The sequence below is a fragment of the Myotis myotis genome, unplaced genomic scaffold, assembly GCF_014108235.1.
Source record: "Myotis myotis isolate mMyoMyo1 unplaced genomic scaffold, mMyoMyo1.p scaffold_m19_p_7, whole genome shotgun sequence".
NCBI classification, from domain to species: Eukaryota; Metazoa; Chordata; class Mammalia; order Chiroptera; family Vespertilionidae; genus Myotis; species Myotis myotis.
The window spans coordinates 73,969,662-73,997,500 of record NW_023416379.1 but is presented as its reverse complement, the minus strand read 5'-3'; the positions used below and the strand labels follow the sequence as shown (position 1 = coordinate 73,997,500).

Below are 27,839 nucleotides of genomic sequence, written 5' to 3'. Positions count from 1 at the left end.
TAAACATCTGATTTCTCACTCTTTCTCATTTAAATATTTTAGTCAGTGATGACTCCAACAATGTTATCAACTATTTTAAAATAAAAAGCACTGCAAAATCATATAAAATGTATTTTAATCTATTAAAATAATTGCTAGCATCTAAAAAGACACAGACGTTTAGGGCACGTGATTATTCCATATGATTTATGAATTTGATAATAAAACGATGGACGTTCATGGCCTCATGCCCCAACTCTAAACAAAATTAGGATTGAGAAATTTATTTTGCTTTCCTTTCTTCCTCTGCTTTCCATGAGAACTTACGATACTAATAAAATGTGTGTACAGGGAACTCCTGAGTTTTGACCAATAAATGCCCTTCAAAGAGTAGTCTCTCTTGTTGTCATAGTCCCACTCCCATGTCCCTAAAATTGCCCGCTGACTTAGCTCCAGTTTCATATCCCCACTTAATGAACTCAGGTCCACAACATGAGGTGAATCCAAATTCACAGGGAGTGAGGAGTTAATGAGCTGATGAGAATGTATGGACCTGGGGAGACTACTTACCTGATATATCTTAGCTCCCTATAAAATCAAACTAATGCAAAAAAGTTGCTTGATTCTACAGGAGAACAGTGAAACTTGTGTTTCTCCAGTCCCTTAGGCACAGCCCACACTGCACAAAGAGGAGGCTGCCTCTATTCTACAGACTCAGGCAAGTAGAGAGGGTTAGCAGAGCCCCAGAGCTATGGCATGTGAGAACACTTATTCTTTTCCCTAAAGTATTATTATAGACATAGAGTTCAACTGCATAGCAACAGCACTCCATTGTAATCAGTTTATTAACAGGCCTTATCTATGAAATAAATAGTACCAAAGGAATCTGCTATCCACGTGCAGGGATCCTGTAGGTGTGGGCAGCTAGCAGGAAACACTCAAGGAGCCTCAACGGTGCCAGTCCGATTAGTCTATGTCTCCCTGGATTTCAAATTTCATATACCCATCAATATATTCTAAGAAGAAACTGTTTTAATGTTTTGGTTTTTGTATCTATATAAAAATATGTAAAACATTTCAGGATCTATATAAAAATATGTAAAGTACTATATAGCTTGTTGACAATATTTACTTCGTATGTAATTTTAGAATTCTCTCCTACCAAAGATCTTTAGAATTAAGTTCAATTCTAATTTCACAAGGCCCTAAAAACCAAGTACAAATGCAGTCTTGTGAGATGCCAGGCAGAGAACTCATCTACCAAGTAATGTCCAGACTCCTGACCCATGGGAACTGTGAGATAATAAATGAGTGCTGTTTTAAGCCCCTTTTTTAAAAAGTACAACTTAATAGCTAAGATTTGGAAATAGCCCAAGTGCCCACTAGCAGATGAGTGGATAAAAAAGCTGTGGTATATTTACACCATGGAATACTATGCTGCTGTAAAAAAGAAAGAACTCTTACCATTTGCAACAGCATGCATGGACCTGGAAAGCATTATGCTAAGTTAAATAAGCCAGTCAAAGAAAGATAAATATCACATGATCTCACTCATATGTGGAATCTAATGAACAACATAAACTGATGAACAAAATAGATCCAGAGACATAGAAGCATGGAACAGATTGACGAATTTCAGAGGGAAGGTGGTGGTGGAGGGATGGGGAGTGATTAACTGAGGAACTTATATGCATATATGCATAGCCCACGGACAAGGATAGTAGAGTGGTGAAGGCCTGGGAGGGATGGGTGTGGGGTGGAGGGGGTCCATGAGAAAAAAAACACAAAGGGGACATCTGTAATACTTTCAACAATAACAAACAAAAAGAAGTACAAGAAATTAAATAGACATTGGAGAAAAATGAGAGAAAAAAAGAGAGGGGACTAAAAAACACATTTAATAAAAGTTAAAAAAAAGTCAATGAGGACTATCCCCTTCCATTCAGTATCTCCCTTTCTAAAGACAGCCTCTCTTCAGGTAACCTGGTTGATCTAATCATTTTCTTGGATGAACTAGAGGCCCAGTGCACGGATTCATGCACCAGTGGGGTCCCTTGGCCTGGCCTGTGCCCTCTCACAATCTGGGACCCCTCAGGGGATGTCGGAGAGCTGGTTTCAGCCCAATCCCCACAGGCCAGGCTGAGGGACCCCACTGGTGCACAAATCTGTGCACCGGCACTCTAGTATATATATAAGATCTTTGGTTAATCTCTTCCCGCCCTCTTCCTCCTCCCCTCCCCTCTGAGATTCATCAGTCTGTTCCATGTTTCCATGCTTGTGCGTTGAGCGTCTGCTCCCTGGTGGTCAGTGCACATCATAGCTACCGGTAGAATGGTCCAAAGACAGCATAATACAAATTAGACAAAATTGTCATAGTTTACTTTTTTCATAGTTATGTGTTAAAGGAAACCATGACTTTTCTAAAGGTTAGTGGACACCATCGCTGATCCCCATTATGAGCAACTAATAGAAAAACTTGTGCTGATATTTTACCAGCAATGCCATCGAGGAATGCAATGGAGAAATTAACGTCATTTACTTGCAGGGTTCCAAGCAAGGAGAACAGGAAGCTATTGCTTAAAACCCAAACTCCCCGATGGTTTTTAATCAAGGGTGTTTCAAAGGCAAAGACTGAGGGTTAAGGATTAGGGGAAATAAGTATGGGGAGTGCTGGAGGGCCACGTTTTAATTGGAGGACCTTGGATCTTGGCCATTTATAGTAAGGGGCTTCAGCACCCATCTTCCTGGACAGCAGACCCTTTGCTGCTTCTGAAAGGGTTTGGTGTGCAAGTTACAGTAATGTCCCGGTCCTTTGGTTCCATGGGGACGGCAACACAAGTGTGATTCCTACAAGTCAAAGTTCTCTCCTCTGTGCATGCTTCAGCTGCATGGCTTGCAGTTTTGGTCTATTGTCTCTGAAAAGCAACTCAGTTATCTTGTTAGAAACAGGGTAGCACTAGCAGTGGTTCTACGGTCACAATTACTTGTTAGTGAATCACATATTTTCTAATGAAACCGCCAGCTCTCTGCCACCTCCCCCAACCTCTTTTTTCCCAGTTGCTGAATAAGAACACTTTCACTTTAATCATATCCATGTACACACTTAGCACTAGTCATCATTCAATTAGTGTTCGTCCCTTCCCCCTCTCCCTCTCCTTACTGCCTTTTCATCTTCTGAAGGAAATACTGCAGCAAATCCCAGATTACCGATACCAAGAGACATAATCAAAATACTTCTTTCAAACCAATTCAAAAATATCTAATGCCTAATCTCAAAAATTCAGCTGTCAAAAGCATTCTGATACATTTCATCATTTCTCAAAGTGCTTCACAACATCCTTCAGAAGTATATGTGAGCTCTGAGGGGGCCAAGCCATATCCACCAGGAAGAGAAAGAAATGGAAAACCAGAAAGAGACACAAAGCGAAGCATCAGTCTCTGAAAGGTCCCAGATGCCCTGTACATTCCTCAAAAAGGGTTGTAAATAGCACAATGCATTAAACACATCACTACTTGTAACTTACAGGTTCTAGAAATTACAAAGCAATTTCTCATAATTGTATTAGATCTCTTAAATTTTGGAATATCAATTTGACATACTGAAATGACATAAAACACCATGTATTGATTCTTAATTATAATTTTAAATATTTGACTAGGCCTCATCATCATTTTTGAACTCAGAGTTGTTTTTTTGATAACAAAATGTCTCTAAAAATAAGTCAGAAATACTTTAAAAATAGCTTTATATAAGCAAAAGATCAAGAAATTGTTGTATATGCTTCATTAACAAGTAGAAAATTAACAGTACTAAAATGATATTTATGGAGCCCTACTATGTGTCAGGCAATCTGCAAGGGTTGGCTTAATATTGTGATGAACAAAATGGGCACTGTCCCTGCCTCCAATGTTTACAGGCCATTGTTAGTTTCTATGAACTGCCTATCGAAGTCTCTAGTCTGTTTTTCCACTGAAGAGAATATCGCTATTCTTGCCGATTTATATAAATACTTCATATATTAAAGATCGTAACATTCTGTCATAAATAAAAATTCAAATACAGTGGAACCTCAGTTCTCAAACATCTCCCATCTTAAGCAATTTGCTTCTCAACCTGACAACCCTTTCATGCTGATACCAAACGAGGGAGAGAATGCATGAGTATGAGTCACTTTATCACTAAACCTTATTTTATTAACATCCCAGGAAATTATGCTGTAAATATTTTTGTGTTTTTTTGCTTTTGTTGGTGCTTACTATTATTATTAAATTTTCATTTTTTACTGTACACTTCCGTTCCTTTGTTACATTTTCATTTACCATTTCATGTCCTTTTTGTTTTTACATGTTTATTTATAGATTAAACATATATTAGATATGCAGAAGAAAGGTTAAAACAGGGAATCATTTGGGGGTCTGGAACAGATGAATTCAATTTATATTATTTCTAATGGGAGAAAATGCTTTGGTTTTCGAACAGCCTTTGGGAATGAATTAAGTTCGAGAACTGAGGCTCCACCTAAATCTAAACAATTACCAAAACAGGTCATAAAATAATTCTTAAGCATGAGTAATTTACTTAAAATGTATCATAGCTGCTACTGCCTCACATTCAAGAATATTTTTAACCTCAAGAGCCAGTATTGCAAAGTGGTGAAGAGCCCGGGCTCTAAGGACAGGTGTCCCGGTTTTGAACCCCAGCTCAGCAACTTCCACATTGTGACCTGGGCAAGTTATTTAATCTCTGTGTGACTCAATCTTACCTGTGCAAAATGGAGTTCACTTAAGCACCCAATTCATGGCGGGGAGGGGCTGCTCTGAGAATGACATAATTACTGCAAAACACTTAAGACTCTGCCTAGCAGGTAGTAGGTGCTCAGTCAGTGTTACCTGTTTTCAGTGGAATGCTCATGCCAGCTTGAGTAAACTGATTGTTGAATTTTCAGAATTTTGTTAGTTGTTAAACACAGCCATCATTAAAAATTAAGTTACATAAAGCCACAATTAAATAAATTACATTAAAAACAAACATGCTAAATATTCAAAACTCATCACTTCTGTTACTGCCTTTTACTATTATCTATGCTCTTGGGTTTATTTACATCTATTGCATCTGTATGGTGCAAATACTATCTAATGGTGTGCTGCTGTGCATCTCGTCCCAAAACTGCACTGAGTGATGTCAAGTTGGTAGCCTAAAGTAGACCATGGTGAAAGTGTTTACACCACGGGAAAGAGCAAATGCTACAGAAATCAAGATTTTTATCCCAGAAGAATTGGTTGTCAAATATTTATCAGCACACTGCTGCCTATTATTACAGTGATTATTATAATAAATCATCTTTAGCCCTGACCGGTCTGGCTCAGTGGATAGTGTCGGCCTGCGGACTGAAGGGTCCCAGGTTCGATTCCAGTCAAGGGCATGTACCTTGGTTGTGGGCACATCCCCAGTGGGGGGTGTGCAGGAGGCAGCTGATCGATGCTTCTCTCTCATGGATGTTTCTAGCTCTCTATCCCTCTCCCTTCTTCTCTATAAAAAAATCAATAAAATATTTTAAAAAATAATAAATCATCTTTAATTTCTTTTCTTTTCACAGGAAATAAAGAAAGGGTGGACTTTCAAAATGTTAGTCATCTCTAGTCTATTTGTCTCTAGGTGATACTGTACATACAAACTTGACAGCCAAGCTCAAGTTCCTTTTCAAAACTGTGTCCCCAAAGGTCCACATACCTCTGTCTATAATTGTGACAGACAGGGGCCTTGCTTTTTCTGTGCTGCCAAAGCCAGACAGATTCGGCATTCTTTTAAAATAACAAGGCTAATCTGCCATGGTTCAATATGGAGGCCACCTTAAGGAGATAAAAGCTAAGTGCCAAACTGTCATCAGATACAGTCCACACATCTCTCAAAACTGTTTTGACCTTCTGATCTTACCTAGCAACTCAAGTCAATATCAAACAGGCCCACAGTCGCTGTACCTGAAACACAAATATTAACTTGCAAAATAACGGTCAAGTGCTCAACTGCCTTCCAACTGCTCCTTTCATGTCTTATGTTAGGAACTAATACAATACATACATAAATAATGTGTTCAAAGGGCCAACTAAATGTTTCGATTCATGTCACAAGTGTAGCTTGGATGAAGCTTGCCAGGAAACTAGGTTAGGCCCTCAAGTCTTCCCCTATTTGGCCAGGAGCAGGAGGAAGAGAAAGTACAGCATAGGTACTTGGGTGCTACAGGACTTTCTCAGGGCAAAATTATTAAACGTAAAAAGCATTCAACTAGAATTAGAATACCTGGGCTCCAGTTCCAAGTCTGATTCTAACCAGTTATATGAGCTTAATATCTCTAAGCCTAATTTTTCTCAGATATAAAATGCAGGAGCTAGATACAATCTCAGCTCTATGAGTCTGCTCTATTTTTCAGAATAAATGTGCTGTCACTACAAAAAGAATCCTTCCTCTCTGCCTGCCTTCCTATGATATTTATATAACATCACATAAATAGAAACATTTATGTTAACATGAAAATATAGAAATCTTATAGATCATGTCTTAATTCTCCAGCTACACACTTTTATATTTTTAGAGTTCATACTGACACAAAGGAACATACTTCTTTCCTTTCTATACTTCCTTTTTATAAAAAATATATTTTTATTGATTTCAGAGAGGAAGGGAGAGAGAAAGAAATATCATTGATGAGAGAAAATCATTGATCGACTGACTCTTGCACGCTCCCCACTGGGAATCGGACCATGACCCCCTGGTTCATAGGTGGACGCTCAACCACTGAGTCACGCAGGTCAGGCCCTTTGTGTACTTTCAAAGCTGAATACAGAGCTGCCATCAAACAGAAAGAACTTAATAAACATGGATAAACTGTACATAAAGAAATCTAAGAGTTTTAAGTCTACATTACTGTAGTCTAATTATAATTAAAAATTAATGCACAATTAATATGCACATGAGCCTTTTTTTTTAAGAGAAAAGGAGGACCTTCCACCTCTGGGCGTGATGGAGTAACAGGGACAGGATTCACTCTTCCACTTTATACAACTATTTTTGTCTCTAAAAAGAAAGACAAAATTTATGACACCACAGTTTTTGGACATGAGACAATAGACAGACAGAGAATGATCTCTGAGAAAAGGGAAGCACTACACGATGAACCCTACTATCACCCAGCATACTGCCTGGATGGAGTTTCCAGGCTATAGTGCAGGGGCTGGGGGACAGGGGCAGAAATCTCCCTCAATTAAGGAGACAGAGTTAATCTGAAGAGGTCAAGGCAACGAGAGTTTCCAGGGCAGATAATGAGACAGAGCTGCACAAGAGCCAACTCTAGAAATCAGCAGGGGGTGCAGCTTTATCTGAGCACTGGGCACGTATGTGCAAGGAAACTACCAGAATCCGGTAAAGGACCACCAGAAAGGAGCAGGCAGAATGCAAACCAGTACTGCCTCAGTAGTGGGGGAAAATTAGCCCGAGGCTAATAAAGCGTGTCCTGCTCCTGCCGAAGAAAGCTTAAAAAGCAAATCTTGAAAGGATCAATCTATTCTAAGTACTCAACTGTACAGCAAAACAAAACTCCAAAACACCTCAAACAGCACAGAAAAAAATTCAGCACCCACCTAAATAAAATGAGCAATGGCTGGCATCTATATAAAAATCGCCCGGCATGCAAAATAAAACTGGGAAATATAACCCCTAATAAGGAGAAAAGGTCATCAAAGGATCAGACTTAGAAATGACACAAACAATAGAAGTGAGTAGACAAGGATATTAAGCAACTATTATTAATATACTCCATATGTTCAAAAAGATAGAGGAAAGCATGAGTATGTTAAGAAGAAACACAGAAGACACAAAAGAATTTTAAAAGACCCAAACTGAACTTCTAGAGATAAAAAAAAATATACCAGATGGGATTAACAGATTAGACACTACAAAAGAAAATATTCAAAAGAAAATATTAGTGAACCTTAAAACAGAATATTCTACTGAGCTTAGTTAAGAAAATGAATTCAGAAAATCTTAAAGCCCTTAAATCCTCAGCCGAAACTCATTCATTCAATCATTTTAAAAGCAAAGTAATTATTGAGCATCTACAATATGCCATGTGCCATGATAAGCACACAAAAAAACATTTAAAAGGCTTAAATAAAAAATATTTTCTACTTCATTTTGCAAATTTCAAACGTATTCAACATTCCATTATCTGATGATCCTATAAACAAACATGTGATTTGTTTTTCTCAATCTCTCTACTGTATTTCCATATTATCTCTTAGTATTAGGTACATCCCGGGGTTAATCCTGGGGTTACCTTTATGTCCAATTCATATAAAAAGAAGTTGTACTATAATAGGGCTCTACTATAATGTCTTTATTCCTACTTGTCAGAGAAATAAACCTTTATGATACAAGCTAAGGATACAGGACACACTGGCATCACCACGTCAAAGATGTAAGAACACTATTCCTAGGATCCTTTATTCACACTGCATGTACCACCTTCATTGTTCCCTAATTCATCTTGCTGGTTTTCCCCAACAGACTGAGATCTCCTAAAGGAAAGTAAGATCATCTTTTTCATCTTTGTGTATGTCATGCGCACTCAATAAATTTTCATATAATTTGTTAAATAAATTAGTAAAAAAATGAAGTCAGATAAGGAACAAAACAAACAGGGACGCTGGCTAAGGACAGCACTCCTTAGAGACTGTGACTACATTCGTCTGACCTATTCAAGTCAGTGCCATCTCGCCTAAGAAGACAGCCTGAGTATATGACCAAATCAGAGGCTGAAAATTATAGCTGCGATCATAATGCACCATCTCAGTTATAAACGACCACACAAACCATAAGTCTGTGAATTGTTTATGAAAGTGCCAGATGGTCTATTAAGTCGATGTCACCTAATACCACAATGTTGCTTATAAATTATGCCCATCAGAATCCCATGGAGGAAGCTTTTCCCAAAAACCAGCATTGTTTCATCATGTCATCCTGTACATGCAAATATTTAATAATGTTCTTCTCTTAAACTTTCTACTTTATTTATGGTGGTAGTGTTTATACTTATTGCAGAAGTAACAGATAACATTTTTAATTTAAAAAAATATATTTTTATTGATTTCAGAAAGCAGATGGGAGAGGGAGAGAAAAATAGAAACATTGATGATAGAGAAACATCAATAGGCTGCCTCCTGCATGCCCCCTACTGGGGATTGAGCCTGCAACCAGGCATGTGCCCTGACTAGAAGTGAACCGGTGACTTTCTGGTGCACACAGGATGATGCTCAACCAACTGAATCACATGGGCCAGGTTATACATATTATTTTTTAAATGTCAAATACTGAGATTGAAAAAAAAAAAAGTTAACCACTAGTAACAGTTTGGTTTATATCTTTCATACCTCTACCTATGTTTCAATATAGATCTTTTACTTTGTTGTTTTTTTATAAAAATAACATATACATTAGTTTTCTGCCTTTTAATTTTCCTTAATCATATATTGGGGAAATGTTATCAGTCAATATTTAAGAGATCTAACTTGCCCAGCAAGTGTTGCTCAGTGGTTGAAGTCAACCTATGAACCAGGAGGTCAGGGTTCAATTCCTGGTCAGGGAACATGTTCAGGTTGCAGGCTCGACCAAGTAGGGGGCATGCAAGAGGCAGCCAATTGATGATTCTCTCTCATCATTAATGTTTCTATCTCTCTCTCCCTCTCCTTTCCTCTCTGAAATCAATAAAAATATTTTTAAATATATTAAAAAATAAAATGAAAGGATCTTTTAAAAGAGAGCGAGAGATCTGACTCATAATTTTTATTAGCTGCTTAACATTCCAAGGCACGGAAGTATCAAAATATATTCAACTATCCCCTACTGATAGTCATTCAGGTTATTTCCAATGTCTTAAAATTATAAACAATGTCACAATAACTATATTGAACGCTACCTGTAAGCCGAAATGTTGGTGGGTTAAAGATGTGCCTTCAACAGCAACCTTCAGCAGCAACCTTCTTTCCTCAAAGATGGTAACACATCACATGGCACAATGGCTAAGATTACTCTTTCCCCACATCCTTGCCAGTACTGGATGTTATACTGAACTAGAGGCCTGGCGCACGAAATTTGTGCATTGGGTGGGTGTCCCTCAGCCCAGCCTGGCCCCTCTCACAGTCTGGGAGCCCTCAGGGGATGTCCTACTGACAGCTTAGGCCCGCTTCCCATGGGGAACGGGCCTAAGCCACAGTCTGGCTGTGGCGGCTCGGAGCACGCCCCCCTGGGCGGGTCTGCAGGTCCACTGGGGGCCTTGGTCTCAGCTGTGGCACAGCTTGGAGCATGCCCCCCTGGGCAGGTCCGTGGGTCTGCTGGGGCTCTTGCTCCCAGGGTGTGCCTGCCCACGAACCCCCGGCAGGAGTGTCCTCGGAGCTGGGCGGCACTGGCGCTGGGGGTAGGCTCCGAGCCGTGCCGCAGCCGCTCAGAGTTCACCCCCAGCACTGGTGTGTGGTGTGTGTCTGCTGGGGCTGGGGGCGTGCTCTGAGCTGGTCGGGATGCAGCCTCCTGAGCTGGTCCTGATGTCCCGGCCTAATTTGCATATTTCTCTCTTATTATATAGGATGCTTTTGGAAGATGATAAGAATAAAAATGGTTGCTAATTTTTAAAAAATACTACTTCTAACTTATTTTCTAAAATTCTTTAAATTTCTCCATAGATTTACCTACTGTCAAAAATTTGCCAGTTGTCTCCAATTTACCAATGACCCGTGCTGTAGAAATGTACTTGCAAGTTCCAAACAACAAACTTAAAATTTCTCTAAAAATTGCTACTTATCCCTAACCGTTTTTGGCTCAGTGGATAGAGCATCGGCCTGAGGACTGAAGGGTCCCAGGTTCGATTCCAATCAAGGGCATGTACCTTGGTTGTGGGCATGTCCCCAGTAGGGGGTGTGCAGGGGGCAGCTGATCGATGTTTCTCTCTTTTTGATGTTTCTAACTCTCTATCCCAATCCCTTCCTCTCTGTAAAAAATCAATAAAATAAAATTTTTTTAAATTCCTACTTAAATGAAGATTATATAATCCAGGCTAATGCAAGGCTATATTTTTAATTTAAAAATGGTAAAACAACAACATTATTGATGTCCAATACACATTGGTGTTTTGGAGTCAATCTAGAATACTACTTAAAATATATAACATTGGATCTATTAAAACAAAAGTTTAACAGAACATAGAATAAGCATGTTCCTATTGGAAACACACTTTCCAAATCACATCCTTCCCAACCATATACCCACCTCCTGTTATCATAGAGAGAACTGAGGAGACAGGGCCAGTCAGGAGAAACACAACTGAACAAGGAAGGAGGTAAGGAAGGGCAGGTACAATGCATTATGGAGACCCAAAAGATGAGAAATGGAGTCAGGCCACCATTCACCTAAAAACCCCTATCTCCAAACTTCCCAGAAATACCAGGAGATAACCCCCACCCTCCTCTTTTCCAGGCACCTTTCTCTCCACATGCCTACGTCCCACCTGCCTCATGCCCACCTCCCACCTGCCTCATGCCCATTTGAAGAGTGAGCAAACCCAAACTTTCCATCCCTCCCACTGCCGCTCCTACTCTCTAAGTGTATTACAATTGAGGTCACAAAGCCTCATATTCTCCTCTACCTATTCCTAAAGCACAGTGGAAGGGGAGTTACCAGATTCAAACCGATCCTGAGAAGGCAGGCCACGGGAAAGGGGTGAATATGGGGTGGTCAGTGGCCCAGATCCACTTGCCTACAGCCTGCCCCTAGCAGTTAACTAGGAAACAGCCAGATAACTACATGCTGACCCAAAAGCTGCAGCCAAATTGCCATAAACCTTTTAAGGTGGAGGAATATTTCAATTGCATGTTATACCTCCTATTTATATTAAGCCTAATTATTTTCTTAAAGCTCCAGAATAATGATGAGCCTGCTGCATGCAATTTGTCATCGCTGACATAATGCTGGTCCCTAAAATCCATAAACATCAATCAAATGCAGCATTGAAAATCCGACATGCCTCACAATGCATGTCTAGAAAAGCAGTGTTATCACTACTTCTATTTCTGCTATTGCTTCACTTATTCCACTCCTTTCTTCTACACTGTATTATTTTCCTTACTAATTCTTTAGTAAGCCATGGCTTTTTCATTAAATGACCTACAAGTAGCCAAGGAAAGCATCTCTTCTATCTACCCACAAGAAAAAAAGGACACTGAACATATGGAGAACCAGAAATCAGGATACCTCAGTTTGGATCTTGCTTTTCTCTTTGCTGACCCTTCTCTGGACTTCAGTTTTCCCAAGCATAAAATGCAAGGACTAAAAATCAGCGCACTCAATGTTCCTATCTTTTCCATATATCTACCACAATGGACGGTAGTTCTCAAAGATGAGCAGACAGGAGAGCTGAATCAGGGTTAGATATAGAACGAAAGTTCTGTTATTTGGGGGAGGGCGGGGTTAGACAAAGATATTAGAAAACAAAAATAAAACAGCTTAAGCAATCCCCCAGGATAAAGAGCCTTCAAAACTAAGACCACTGAAGACTACAACCCCTAGACCTAAGGCTGTAGCTCCACCTCAGACTCAAAGAATGGCCAACCAGAAAGTCTCTGTTCACATTCATTTCCAAAGTAAAGAATTACAAGTACCATGACAGAAATCTTCCAATCAATCAGAGATGGAAGAAGGAGGCTCAGAGAGGACAACTCTAGGCCTTTCCTCCAGTTGCATAGGTCATCATTTAACCAAACACAAAAGAAATGCAGACCTAAACATGCAAGAACAACGCACAGTGATTTAGACAGATAACAATTTAAAACTTCCAACATGCAGTCATTTGTATACACTCAAAGGTACAAAGGTTACATATCATTAATGCATGTGATGAGGTTGGAAAAACTTTTAAAATTATGAATTTCTGCCAAAGTTGTACTTCAATCAATGCTACAGATAAACCTAATCCCTCAAAGTACTGCTTAATTCAGTACCATCTATACTAATAAAAGGGTAATATGCTAATTAGACCGGGTCGACCGGACATCTTTTGGACATCCGACTTCCTTCCGGACAGTTAGGGGGCAACCAGGCCGGCAGGGGGGCAGTTAGAGGGTGGTCAGGCCGGCAGGGGTGCAGTTAGGGGGCAGCCAGGCCAGCATGGGGGCAGTTAGGCAGCGGCCAGGCTGGCAGGGGGAAGTTAGGGGGTGGCCAGGCCAGCAGGGGGCAATTAGGGGGCGGCCAGGCTGGCATGGGGCAGTTATGGGGAGACAAGGCTGGCAGGGGAGCAGTTAGGGACGACCAGGCCGGCAGGGGGGCAGTGAGGGGCCGATCAGGCTGGCAAGCAGAGACAGTATCAGGCAGGCAGGTAGAGTGGTTAGGGGCAATCAGGCAGGCAAGCCAGAGGTTAGGAGCCAGCAGTCCCGGATTGTAAGAGGGATGTCCGATTGCCGCAGGGATGGGGCCTAAACCGGCAGTTGGACATCCCTCGAGGGTCCCAGATTGGAGAGGGCGCAGGCTGGGCTGAGGGACATGCCCCTCCGTGCACAAATTTTGTACACCAGGCCTCTAGTTAATAAATAATAGTCTTGAAGACTAGCACAAGTAATGAAATACAAATGCAATCAATGATTACAACCCATCTCAAAAGCTCCGGAGGCATTTTTTAAATAATATTTTCTGGAAAAAAATAATAAAGCCCACGAATATGGTGATCATTTCAAAAGTAAAAAATGAGGTATATGTCATAAACAATAAATGGAAAGTATGTCAGAAAATGATGCCAAGGGTAACCAGACAGATTATATCCGTATAAAGTAATATATTCACAACTCAACAAAGGATCTAACATACCTGCTGGCATACACTCAATAAATGTTGTCTAAATGAATAAATGATGAATTAATCACATTAAGGTAAGTATTATATGATGAGGAACCTTGGCAAAGCAAGTATTCATTTTAATGTATCAGCCATCCAAGACCAGCTAGCTAACATAAGACCCAGGAATGAAAAGCAGGTCTCCTGATTATTAGTCATTGCTTCCTTTACTGGTGGAATTTCTAGAATTCAAGAGAAATTATAATTTTTAAATTGGATATAAAACTCAATAATCTACTCAATTAGGAATTAATGTCTTATAAACAGTTAACTGTTAAATAGTTTATATAATCCATACAATTACTTTCTTTTCTTAAAAACATATATTTCTCAATTTTGTAATTGGATTTAAAAATACCAATATAATAATATTAACCAAAACCCATCAGATTAAAAAATTGCTTAAATGGTTTCATGATATTCTTCATCACCACTGCATAATAGAATACATGCATTAGTTATTAAATATGTTTTAAATAATACTTAATGATATTAGAAAATGCCATAATATATAGTGAATTAGCAGGATACAGAACTTTATACACAGTAGCCCACATTTTTAAATGTTATATATTCAGGAAAAAAGAGAAATAGAAAAGAAAATATGTCAGAATATTAATGTATTTGGCTAATGAAACTACAGAATATTTTTATACATTTTATGTTTCTGAAAATGTTAGCAAGTTTACATCATACAAAAATTTTCTTCCCACATTCCACCAAGCACTTACATAGTTCCTCCTTTTCCACTGAGCAATACAGAAATCACATATTTAGGCAATGGGATAGCTGCCTAAATGTAAAACCCTGTAATTTTAAGAACTGCTTCAATTAACAATGGTTGGAGTTTTCCCCTCAAGTAACTAAATCCTCAACAGCCAGCAATAGAAGTTTTCACTAAAATTTATAGATTAGGGTAGCCCAAAACCACATTAAACATAATGTAAACCATACTTCTCTCCCTCCTAAATATGTACCTCTACCAGTAACTCTAGAACATATTCAATGAATATCTACTTAAAGTGAGACTATTCACCTCTCAGCACATATATTACTTAACTTATACTTGTAATAACTTTAAATGCATATAAAGATTGGCCACAATTCTCTATAGTGGTTCCCACTGAGCCACCCAGTCAATGCAAGCAGGGGAGCCTGGTTTCCTCAGCTATAAAATTGGCTCTTATGTTACTTGTCTCAAAGAGTTGGTATAAGAATCAAATTACATCATGCATGTAAAAATATAAGCAAGCATGGTGCTATCATTACTATGACCATCAATCTAATTCAGAGTTCCCTACTCCATGTGAGGTGTCTCATTCAATCTTTACATTTGCTGAGCCATGCCTAAAAGTTATTTCTCAATACTAAATCCTGAGACTTCATAATATATTAACAGTATTAGCAGAGTTCTTAAAAAAGGGAGGATAAAATTGTCAACTGAGCCCTGATAGCCTATACACAAAACTTCTCTGGTTTACACTCAAATATTGATTAAGTCATCAGGGGAATACCTTTCCTAAAATGAATGCAAAGAATGAAATGCAAAAGCCAGATTGTCCAGATGAAATGCTAAGGTTGAAAAAACCCTCTACCCACACCAACCCCCAACACACAAACACCACAAAGCTGCCCCCCTCTGAAATTCTGCCCTCCTTCAAATGCCAACCCTGCTTGTGAAACTCCTGGGTGCTCAGATTACTTCTCTTTGCAGCACTCACCTGTAAGTGTAACTGGTCCACCTTCCTCACCAATTATGCATTTTGGGAGGCTGCAGTCCTGCAGCCGTGTTCCTCTTCGTCCATAGACCCTAGTGCCTTTGCACATTGTTAAAGTATAGGATCAATAACTACTTAGAATTAAACCACATAATCCAGTTTGGTGAGGATCAATTTCTCCTGGCTCCAAGTGCTTTCTCTCTTTCCAGATTTTCTAGAGAAATCTATATATGTAAAAGCCCAGCGACTGGAATGACAGAACGACCAGAACAACCAGAATGACTGGTCGCTATGGCACGCACTGTGGCGGCCAACAGGCTTGATCAGGGGCCCCAATCACGCCCCGCCCCCGCCAACCTCCAGTGGCCCCTCCCCAGGCTGGCCCGGTCCCAATCGGCCCCCCCCTACCCCAATCAGTGGTGGGGCCAGCTGGCCAACCTCCCGTGTCCTCTCCCCCCCACCATCCCTGCCCAATCGGCCCCCCCTGGGGCGGGCTGGCCGGACCCCACCCGTGCATGAATTCATGCACTGGGCCTCTAGTATTGAGTATAAAATGTGATGGAGGCTGAGGAAAATATGTACTACATGGTAATTTGTTCACCTGAAGCATGTAAACAATCCTATCTAATAAAAGAGAAACATTGTAATTAGTGTACAACCGCTACCCTTCCCATTGGCTAATCAGGGCGATATGCAAATTAACTGCCAGCCAAGATGGCGGCCGGCAGCCAGGCAGCTTAAACTGAACATGAGGCTTGCTTGCTTCAGTGACGGAGGACTCCAACGTTCCCCGCCTGCCTTGCCGGCCTCTGAGCCTGCAATTTGAACATTGTAACAAATATAGAAGCTAAACAAAACCCCAGAAACCTGCTTTCAGCGAGCCGGGATCTCAGAGCTGGAGTTGATACAGAGTTTCAATTACAGAACCTAAACAAACCAGATACCTGTTTTCAGCAGCTGACGCCTCAGAGCTGGAGCCAAGCCTCAGAGCTAAAGCTGGCCCAGAATAAAAAAAAAAGAAAAAGGAGCGGTTGGGAGCTTCAGTCCCAGACTGAAAACAGCCCTCAGCCCCTCACCCAGACTGGCCAGGCACCCCAGTGGGGACCCCAACCCTGAAGGGTGTGTGACCAGCTGCAAACAGCCATCATCCCCTATCCAGGCTGGCCAGGCACCCCAGTGGGAACCCCCACCCTGATCCAGGACACTTTCAGGGCAAACCAGCCAGCCCCCACCCGTGCACCAGGCCTCTAACCTATATAGTAAAAGGTTAATATGCCTCCCGGCACCGGGATCAGCATGACAGGGGGCAGCGCCCAAACCCCCTGATCGCCCTGCAGCTCTATGACAGGGGGCGGGGCCACAACCTCCCTATCGGCCCTGCTCTGTTCCTGACAGGGCAAGGCGCCCCAACCCCCTGATCAGCCCTGCTCCGTGTCTGATAGGGGGGAGCTCCCCAACCCCCTGATCGGCCCTGCGGCTCTGTGTGTGACAGGGTACGGCGCCCCAACCCCCCCACCCCATGGGCCCTGCTCTGTGTGTGACGGGGTAGAGCCATAACCTCTCCATCAGCCCTGCCCTGAGTGTGAGAGTGGCGGCGCCCCAACCCCCTGATCGGCCCTGCTCTGTGGGTGATAGAGGGTGGTGCCCCAACTCCCCTATCAGCCCTACTCTGTGGGTGATAGAGGACGGCGCCCCAACCCCCCCACCCCACGGGCCCTGCTCTGTGTGTGATGGGGTAGAGCCATAACCTCCCCATCGGCCCTGCCCTGAGTGTGACAGTGGCGGCACCCCAACCCCCTGATCGGCCCTGCTCTGTGGGTGATAGAGGGCGGTGCCCCAATCCCCTGATCTGCCCTGCTCTGTGTGTGACGGGGGGAGCTCCCCAACCCCCTGATGGGCCCTGCTCTGTGTGTGGCAAGGGGGAGCTCCCCAACCCCCTGATCGGCCTTGCTCTGTGCGTGACAGGGGGCAGTGCCCCAATCCCCTGATTGGCCCTGCTCTGTGCGTGAAAGGGGGTGGCGCCGCAACCTCCCCATTGACCCTGCCTTGAGTGTGACAGGGGGCGGTCCCCCAACCCCAAAATTGGCCCTACCCTGAGCATGACTGAAGGTGGCTTCGCAACCTCCCGATCCGCCCTGCTCTGTGCATGACAGGGGGCGGCGCCCCAACTCCCCAATTGGCCCTGCTCTGAGCCCGACCAGGGACTGCACCTAGGGATTAGGCCTGCCCTCTGCCACCCGGGAGCAGGCCTAAGCCAGCAGGTCGTTATCTCCTGAGGGGGTACCAGACTGCGAGAGGGCACAGGCCAGGCTGAGGGGCCCCCCCTCCCCCCTGAGTGCACAAATTTTTGTGCACCGGGCCTCTAGTTAACTTATAATTGAAAATATGAGAAATGTGAGTTTAGGAACAATGCTGCTGGAATGTTTCAAAGTGTTAATTACAAAAGTATTCCATCCTGTTTATTTTATCATTTTGATTCTACAGAAACACAAATTTAAATTCCTCTGTAGTTTACTAAATGCAAAAGAATGGAGATTAAGTACATCTCTGTTTTCCACTAGAAAAGTAAAGTATCCTTGCATTTTGCTTTCTGTAACTTACAATTTTTTAATACATCTCTAGACCCTACAAAATTTTCCAAAGAAGTATAAAGACCACAAATTATCTCTAGTAGCTAAATTGTTATAGCTTCTGAGATTGCTTGAAGGACACATTCACATAACATTGCAAATGCCTTCATAATCATCAGCCCTCGCTTAAAAGAAATTATAAAATTCACACTACATTCAAAATTAAACTTTGAATTTCAATCACTCAGCTTTTCATCTACTAAGAATTTTCAATATTCTGTAGTTTCTGTTATGTAGATAAAGCTTTCACAAAAATCACAAAATGAACCAAATACTCTTTTAATCATTTGCTTTTTTTCCTTAGCAAAGGCAGTCAACAGTGTCCCAGCATTCATAAATATTTATGGGCTGTGGCTCTTCTAAAATATTCTAAAAGAAAATTCAGGTAATCTTGCTCCACTTCTTAAGCCATGTGGTTTTAAAATTCAAACATCATCATTTCTGTAAAAGCAATGTCTTAACTCTACGGGGCAATAGGAAAACTTTGTGTTCCTAGCTATTATATACATACAGTACTACACTCACATAACAAAAACTTTCTAAAAAATTGAAGCAAACTACTTTCTACCTAATCCTATCTCTGATTATATCTTGAAAGAAGTAATTCAATATTCTAAGAGTTTAACTTTCATATGTTTTGCAGGACATGGACTACTAATTTCAGTCTATCCTTAAAATAGAACAGTTCAACTAATTTTAGAATCAAGTGTTACAAAGCATCATAGCTGCCAACCAACTGGACACCTGATTACAGCAGCATATGTAGATACACTAAAGCAAACTGTCAGATTGCTGAACTCTGAGATGCCACATGCAATCTATGATGTACAATATACAATGTGTACACCCAAATAAAATGGTACTTAAGAACAATACGATCATATGAAAGGTAATAATCGGGGCCTCATTTATTTAAATAATATCTATAATACGCAATGGTTTAAAAGTGTCAAAAGGGGGTAATGGTATAAAAGTTTACTAACATTTGCAAAATGCATATCTGATTGAGGACTGTTATATAGAATACATGAAGAATCTTAAACTCAACAAATAAAAAAACAAACAGCCCAATTAAAAAGTGGGCAAAAGTCCTGGCTATGTGGCTCAGTTGGTTGAGCACTGCCCCATGCATGCAAAGGTCACTGGTTCAATTCCAGGTCAGGGCACATGCCCAGGTTGCTGGCTCAACCTTCATTAGGGGGTGTGCACTTCTCCCTCTCCCTTCCTCTCTCTCTAAAATCAATAAAAAAATACTTTTAAAAAAAAGTGGGAAAAAGGTCTGGACATCTAAAGGAGATTGGCAAATAAGCATATGAAAAGACATTCCACATTATATATTACTAGTGGCCCAGTGCACAAAATTTGTGTACGGGCGGGGGGTGTCACTCAGCCCGGCATGCACCTTCTCCAATCTGGGACCCCTTGGGGGATGTCCAACTGTCGGACATCCCTCTCACAATCCGGGACCGCTGGCTCCTAACCACTTACCTGCCTGCCTGCCTAATTGCCCCCAACCACTCTGCCTGCCAGCCTGACCTCCCCCAACTGCCACCCCCTGCCGGCCTGATCGCCCTAACCGCCTCTGCCTTGGCCCCACCACCATGGCTTTGTCTGAAATGACGTCAGAAGGTCTACCAGAAGGTCTCCCAGTCTAATATATTACCCTTTTATTAGTATAGATTAGAAATTTGCAAAATAATTCAATACTACTACACACCTATCAGAATGGCTAAAATCCAAAACATGGACAAACCAAAATGTTGGTGAAGATGGGGAAGGGGAGGGAGGGACAGAAACTCTTATTCATTGCTAGTGGAAATTAAAAATGGTACAGGCATTTTGGAAGACAGTTCAGCAGTTTATTACAAGATAATCACAACTCTCCATATGACCCAGCAGTCATACTCCTACATATTTACCCAAAAGAGTTGGAAACTTATGTCCACACAAAAAACCTGCACACAAATGTGTATAGCAGCTTTATCCATGGTTGACAAAAACTGAAAGCATCAAGATGTCCTTCAATAGGTGAATGAGCGCATAAAGAAACTATGGTACACCAAGACAATGAAATGTTATTCAGCAACAAGAAGAAATGAACTATCAAGCCATGAAAAAACATGGACAAACCTTAAATGCTTATCACTAAGTGAAAAAAGCCAATCTGAAAAGGCTACATACTGTATGATTCCCACCATGACAATCTGGGAAAGGCAAAACTATGGAGACAATGAAAAGATCCTTTGTTGCCAGAGATTCGGGTGGGGATGAATAGGTAGAACACAGAGGACTTGGGGGGCAGTGAAACGACTGTGATAATAGACACATGATATGCATTTATCAAATCTTGAACTGCACAAGTGAACCCTGATGCAAACTATGGATCTTAATTAATGATAATCTATCAATATTTTGTTTATCAATCATAACAAACTCACCACTCCAATGCAAGACATCAAAAGGGGAAAATGTGTGTGGGGGGGGGGGGGGTGCAGGGAGTAGGAAATATATAAGAACTCTGTACTTTCCGCCTAAATTTTCTGTAAACCTATAACTGCTCTAAAAAGTAGTAATTTTTTTTTAAAAAAAAAAAAGGTTTCTAGCCTAGGAGGAACCAAAGGACTTGAATTCTTAGGTCTACCTCATTCACTGACTGTCTATATAATCTCTACTTCTCAATATACTTCACATGCACTATTTTATCCTACCTTTATTAACTCAGTGAGGTAGACAGTGAGGCACACCTGCCACTTCTAACCCACTGGCTTAATATAGGTAGGATACTATAAGCCACCAAGTATCAAGAATACAAATTCTCACATTGGCAAGGCTGGCATGGAGAATTGTAACACTGAATTAGAGGCATTTTTTAATTCACTGGAACAATAGTATCATTGTATAATGTCTTTAATACCAGGATTCACTGGGAAATATTTCCACCCAACAGAGAAAAATTCGGACTTTGTCAACTCCCTTTGCCGATTCTTTCCAGGAAACATTTCAGGCATGTATCACAGCAGCCACATTCACTGATGACATTTACGAAACTTAATCCTTTTCAAGATCTCCTCAACCTCTATACACACTGGAAATGCTCATGTTAAAATGTTACTTTCCTTTCATGGATAGCTTATTAGAATTTATAATCCAACTAAGATACAACAGTTCAAGCACCCAATATCTGAATATCTGAACTGACATAAATCTCTATGAATGTTTAAACTATTAATTTTGATTTTATGCATCCATTTAACACATCTCAGAAAGTTCTAGTAATCAAAATTATAATTCTAGTAAAAAAAATTCTCATCAAAACTATTCTGCAACATTCCCAGCCAATGCAATGAACTCAAAATATATAGTTTATGTCAAATACACACTTGATGTTCAAATGCCATTGCTAGCACTTATAGCTATACAATTTCGGGAAGATTAATTTCTCCAAGCCTCAATTTTCATACCGTTCAATGGCCATAATTGTAGCCAAGATAAAGAGGTGTAAGAATTAGAAATTACATATACAATTATATTTATCATTAATTTGTAATACCCAGCACTATGCCTGGTATATAAGCAGATGGGCATATAAATGGTAGCTATAATTTTTACTATTGTAGCTAAAAATTAAGGGCTTAACAGATAAATTTAAGGATTGATTAGAACTTATATTACATGATCATATAACCATTGAACTTCTAATATACCAAACCAAACTAACTACAAATCTGCTAAAGTTTATGTGACAAAAAACAATTAAGAGACTTCTCAAATAAAACCAAATAAAAAAATTGTTGAAATATATTATCAGAGTTGTTTTTTTATGATTTATAGTTACTTCTAAAAAGGATTTGAATGATTTTATTTGATTATAGAAAACAGACTTACTGCTGTAACACACTACAAATCATCCTCAGAAGATCCCCAGCAAGAAGACTGATAAAATAGGCCCTGGCCAGGTAGCTCAGTTGATTACAGCATCATCCCAACGATGCCCAAATTGTGGGTTCGAGCCCCAGTCAGGACACATACAAGAATCAACCAATGAATGCATAAGTGGAACAACAAACTAATGTTTCTCTTTCTTTTCCTCTTCCCCCTCTCTCTCTAAAAAGTCAATAAATAATGTTTTTAAAAGACTGGTAAGGTATTACTTATGGAGTCTCACATTCAAGGTCACAGTATTTACTGTATTCCCAAGGTCAAGTAAAACATCATTCACTTGATTTCACTACCAAAGAAGGTTTAATAATGACTACTATTAAAAATGTTTCAAAAACATTCTTTCTAATGAATTTTATTTTACAAATTAAACAGAAATTTCTCCAAGCTTCTTCAAATTTAACTTCAACACAGAGGTTGCTGCATCCCTCCTGTCCACATATTATAGAACCAACCAGTCAACTGTGCTGTCAATTTCTGAAATTTCTTTTGAATCCAGCCTTCCATCCCAAGCCCCAGAATTTTACAGACCTGTCTCCCTGCTTCCTGCATCTTCCCTTCTGTTCAATCCTCCACACTGTCACTAGAGTCATCTCTCTAAAACCTATCTCATTGGTAATATCCTGCTGAAGATCATCAAGGTTCCCCTCCCTACCTACAGAATAAACCCCAAACTTGGTCTTGGGTGTGGCATTCAGGCCCTTTCCAATCTGATCCACCCTAACCCTCCATATTCACCCATTTGTATCTTCTAAAAACCCCTATCAATTCCCATTCCTAAAACCTACCGTGCACTTTAGCCAAGCATACAAATAGATTCTGTGGTTATGCTCATGAAATGAAGAAGTCATGCCAGTCTCTCCTCTTGGTGTTTTCCTCAATGGTACCTTCAACTTCCCTACAGGGTAAAATCTCATTTGACCCTAAGTGCAAAGCTTTCCCCAACACCCAACCCTGGCAGAATTATTTGCTTCCTCTTCTGAGAGAGATGAAACTAGGGTGGGAAAGAATAGCACAGAAAAATTTGCATTAAAGGGGTAGGCCAAATATAAATAAATAAAAACCTGGAATTTCTCTTTGGAAGTTGGTAGAATGGGATACCTGAATTAAGAGCTGAGAAAGGGACCCAGAAATCTTTCTTTAACAGCCATTATAGTGAGGAGTTGCATGTAACCAAGATACGAGTTTCTTTTTAATTGATATGAAATACTGAAGATTCTCAACTACAGATCTTCTCACTCAACTCACTCAATAGGCTTATAGGGTTGGGTCATCTTACTGCATTTATACATTTTCATACTCAGCTGTGAAATGAAAACAGAAAGGAATATATGATTGCCCATGTATTTCATCTTTTGTTACCTTTACAGCTTCAGAGGTTTTTACAATCTGCAATTTCATGGAGATGATTTGGTCAAATTCTCCAGCTCCCCGCAGAGCCAGACTCCTGAGTACACATGACCCAAAAGCAGGAACACAAGCATTTCTTTGCCTGACTACAAAACAACAGTTAGACAAGAACAGTGTTCTCACCACTTCTCCTTACATGTTATTTATTACCTAAAGTCATCATTGATAGGAAAGCTTCTCCAAATTGCTCAAAAAAAAAAGTTTTAAGTAGCATAAAGCTTTTTAAAAAGGCCCTGACTAAATAAATGTTGAGATAACTGTGTAAGGCTAAGTCAGAACAAAAGGAACTAAAGGAGCATCAGTATGGTATTTGGGGTTCAGAGTTAAATTCACTAACAATACCTAATAACTGGTCACACTCTTGAACTGGATATATGTTTCTTATAATGTGAAGCAATGAACAAGTTCTTTGGCCCATTTAAATCCTGACTATTTGGTAGAAATTACTTTTCAAATCCGTGTTGTAATAACATTAGAAAACATTCAATTGTGTCATTCTGAAACTCCTCAGAGACTTCAATGGAGCTCTCAGATGGTCTCTCCAACTTCAATGAAGTCAAATACGCTGTGTTATGGATGTTAATGTGTCCGAACTTTAAGTTTCCAATTTCAGGATAGACACTGTACCCTCTGCGTGCCAGACCCAATATCCATTCTTTCCTTATTCTTTCAAACAGAACTTCAATTGTGTTCAGGGCTCTAAGTGGGGCCAACCCAAAACTCTCTATTTTCCAGTTTGCCTTGCAGAGAGCAGTGGCCCCTGCAACAGCTGGGCCAATGAGATGCAAGTGAAAGTTGCTAAAGGGGCTTCTAAAAAAGCTCCTTTAAAAGAGGCTGGACCAACTGTTGTCCTTTGTCCTTGCATCTGGAATTAAGACAAAAGGGCTGGAAGGGAAGCAGCCTTCTTGTGACGACAGAGCCACCACATGATGCACAAAAGTGACTAAGCGGAAAGGCAGGAGTCTGGGTCCTACTGGCAAATAGAGGAACCCCACTGGCCTGTCCACCTTGGGCCTCTCAGTACCTGAGAAAAAGCAAACATCTATTTGGTTAAGCATCATCATCTGTTTTCTGTCACAGCCCAACAAAATCTTCAGTAAGACTTATTACCAAATGAAGCCTACTGCGTATTTTAAAGAAAAGAAAAAGCCCAGACTAATACTGCTTCAAGTAGCTACACTATAACACTGTCATGATGCAACACAGTTAAAGTTCACTTATTACACAACTGACCACCAAGCCATGAGCAGATGAAATTAGAAATCAAGTTTTTGCTGAATGCTGGAAAACCTCTGAGCTAAACTGTATATCTGATTGGGGGGGGGGGGTGTAATTCCTGGAGACCTTTATATATTAGTCCCCCATTATCCATGGTTATACTTTCAATTGTTTCAGTTACCTGAGGTCAACCATGGTCCAAAAATATGAAAGGGAACATTCCAGAAATAAACAATTCACAAGTTTTTGCCATTCTAAGTAGTGTAATGAAATCTCTCCTGCACAGGATGTGAATCCTCGTTTTTCCTCTCTGTATACACGGCCCGCCTGTTAGTCACCCAGTAGCCTCCTTGGTTATCAGATCAACTGTAGCCCAAAGCACAAGAGTAATGATGCAATTCAGACATGCCAAAGAGAAGCCATAAAGTCTATGTATGTAAAAGAAAAAACATAATATATAGAGTTGAATACTACCCTATTTGGGGGCATCCATTGTGGTTCTTGGAATATATCCCCAGTAGATATGGAAGGATTACTGTACTCCAACTTTCAATTCAACTGGCACCAGAGTTGGTTTACAGTGTAAAAAGCCAGGATTTTTGCCAATCACGTATTTCTGTAGGCCATAAAACTGAACTGAAAATGAAAACTACATTTGAGTGGGTCTCAATTCCTGTTGACACCATGCACATAAGCAGAATTAGATTGCCCCATTAACAGAAGGGACTAAAGGAATTCCTCAAAAGTTGTTGTGAAAAACAGAAAATTTTGACTTTTTTCTAAATAATCGAAGAGGGTTTTTTAGTGATAGTATAGACAAGTAACAGATCTGCCATTCGGCTTTCATAGAGAATAATAAGGAAACACTTTTTACAGCTGTCTGAGGACAACTAATTTTCAGGTCAAGGGGACAATATCCATTGTTCTGGACCAAAGTATTTTAGCTTTTTAAATTAAGTCTAAAATATATAGAATAAAATTTACTGGGTTCACATTAATGATCTCATTTTCACATGTATCATATTTTAAAAAGTAACAATGTGTTGAGAATATAAAATCTAATGGCAGACTCAAAGTGCAGAATTTCACAGATTAAAGTGACAGCTAATTAATTTTAATAACAATATATGAGTTCATAATAATTGCAGTATATAGGTTAGTTTCCTTATACTGACAAGAAGAACAATGCATCTTTCATGCTAATTTACCAAAAAATGTTTTTATGACAAATAGACCGGGTAATTTACTACAGGTATGAAAGAAAGCTACTAATATGGACATTTCTAGCATAAACAATAATTAAAAAGGTTTTATTCATAAATAAATGCTTTTATTCACCCTGACTGTGGTATCAGTAATGTGATTTTTTAGATCAGATCCCTGAACATTCTAGTTGTGAATTTATTTTATAAGTTAAAGGATTAGAACATGAATCAGAACACTATGCCCTTCTGTAGCAAATAGCTTTTTCTGTGTTATTCTAATTCAGCGAACAGTTGCCTATTTTCACTCAGAAGTCAAGGGCCAAAGCAAGATACCAGAATAGGCCACACCATAAATACTTAGGCCTCACTCGCCCCTATTCTTGTTTTTCTACAGAGAGCTGGGTTTGAAGTCCTTCCAAGGCCGTCTGAGGACTGAGTCTAACAAAACCCTCAACTTCTGAATCTAATACTCCTAAATGCTAACATTATAGATTATCATAATTCTACGTTTCTGACAACAGACAGACTTTGAATTGGTTCCAGCTGACTCTACCACTTAGCACTATTCAACAGCTGGGCATATGATAACATGGCAACCTGATAATATTCTAGCTCAATGCAAACTCATTCTGTAACCAAGAAACTTTGCCAGAAATAAAAATCAAAATAACCCCTCTTACGTTCAAGTGGGAATGTAAAATGTTTTGAACAATGCGTGATTTCAGCAAATGAGCAACTGTACTTTGAAAGTTTAGTGAACTGACACTCCCTATCCAAAGCCTACCATTCTTTTCTGATTAGATCAGCCCTCATAGCAAGTCATCAGGATAATAAGCACTGTAGTGAAGTCATCGTATTGGATACTGATGGGAAATCATAACTGCCTTCAAAACATCAGGAAACAATGAGTTTTCCAGGTCTCTGGTTTTTCATGTAATACACTTACTTTTCTTTCCAACATTAAATGAAATATAGAACATCTGTAAAGCCAAGTAAAAATTGATTTTAAAGCCACAAAGAAAATAAAGGTAAGAACTGTCACTTTTTTCAGCAAAATTTTGCAGTATATGTTTGGAAAAGTACCTGATTATGTGCAATACTGATTATTAGGGTAAAATTAAAATATAGTGATGTGAGAACTGTAATGGCCTATACATCTTTAATTTCCTTTTACTTCTAAAAACAAATAAAGAAGAGCTTTTAAATAATGTCTGCTTCCTCTGGACAAGTCATATCAGCACTTGAGTTACATTAGTTTTCAAAGTTACCTGAAATCACCCATGTGTCACTGATGTAAAACTTGATGGGGCAAAAAAAATTCATCCAACTATAATTTCTTCCAAAAGTAAAAAATGTATATCCTGTAGGACTTTCAGACTTTGTTTTTCTGACTTTAAAGAGCACAGGTGTATGTCTTCAATAAATATACTAGTCTATATTGATATTTCTCATTTGTAAAGTTCTCGAGACAACCAGTTAAGAATTTTATTTTTTACATGGAGATAGATATAGCCATGAGCATATTACATGTGCACATATGTACGTACACAAATTCTACAAATGTGCTTTAGCCTGAACTATCGCTGCACTTGCTCAGTGGCAGCATTATACACAGAAGGGTCTTGGCACAGAGGAGTTCTGATTGTTTACAAAATTCTACATGGATTAAAAGCATGTCAGTAATAAAACATGCTCTAGAAAGAGAAAAAACACATTTGTGGGTAAGTTTTGAGCTTCTTGGAGATGTAGAATTCAAATATTAAATTCAGGATTTTATATTTCTACTGCCAACTAATAGGGAACTATTAATATGTGC

The 27,839-nt window shown here is 39.9% G+C and overlaps 1 protein-coding gene across 12 annotated transcripts in view; it reads right to left on the bottom strand.

Moving 5' to 3' along the window:
* The window catches only part of DST (dystonin), a 436,322-nt gene that overhangs the window by 305,356 nt on the left and 103,127 nt on the right, over positions 1-27,839 (bottom strand). The gene's annotated exons all lie outside the window — the stretch shown is intronic.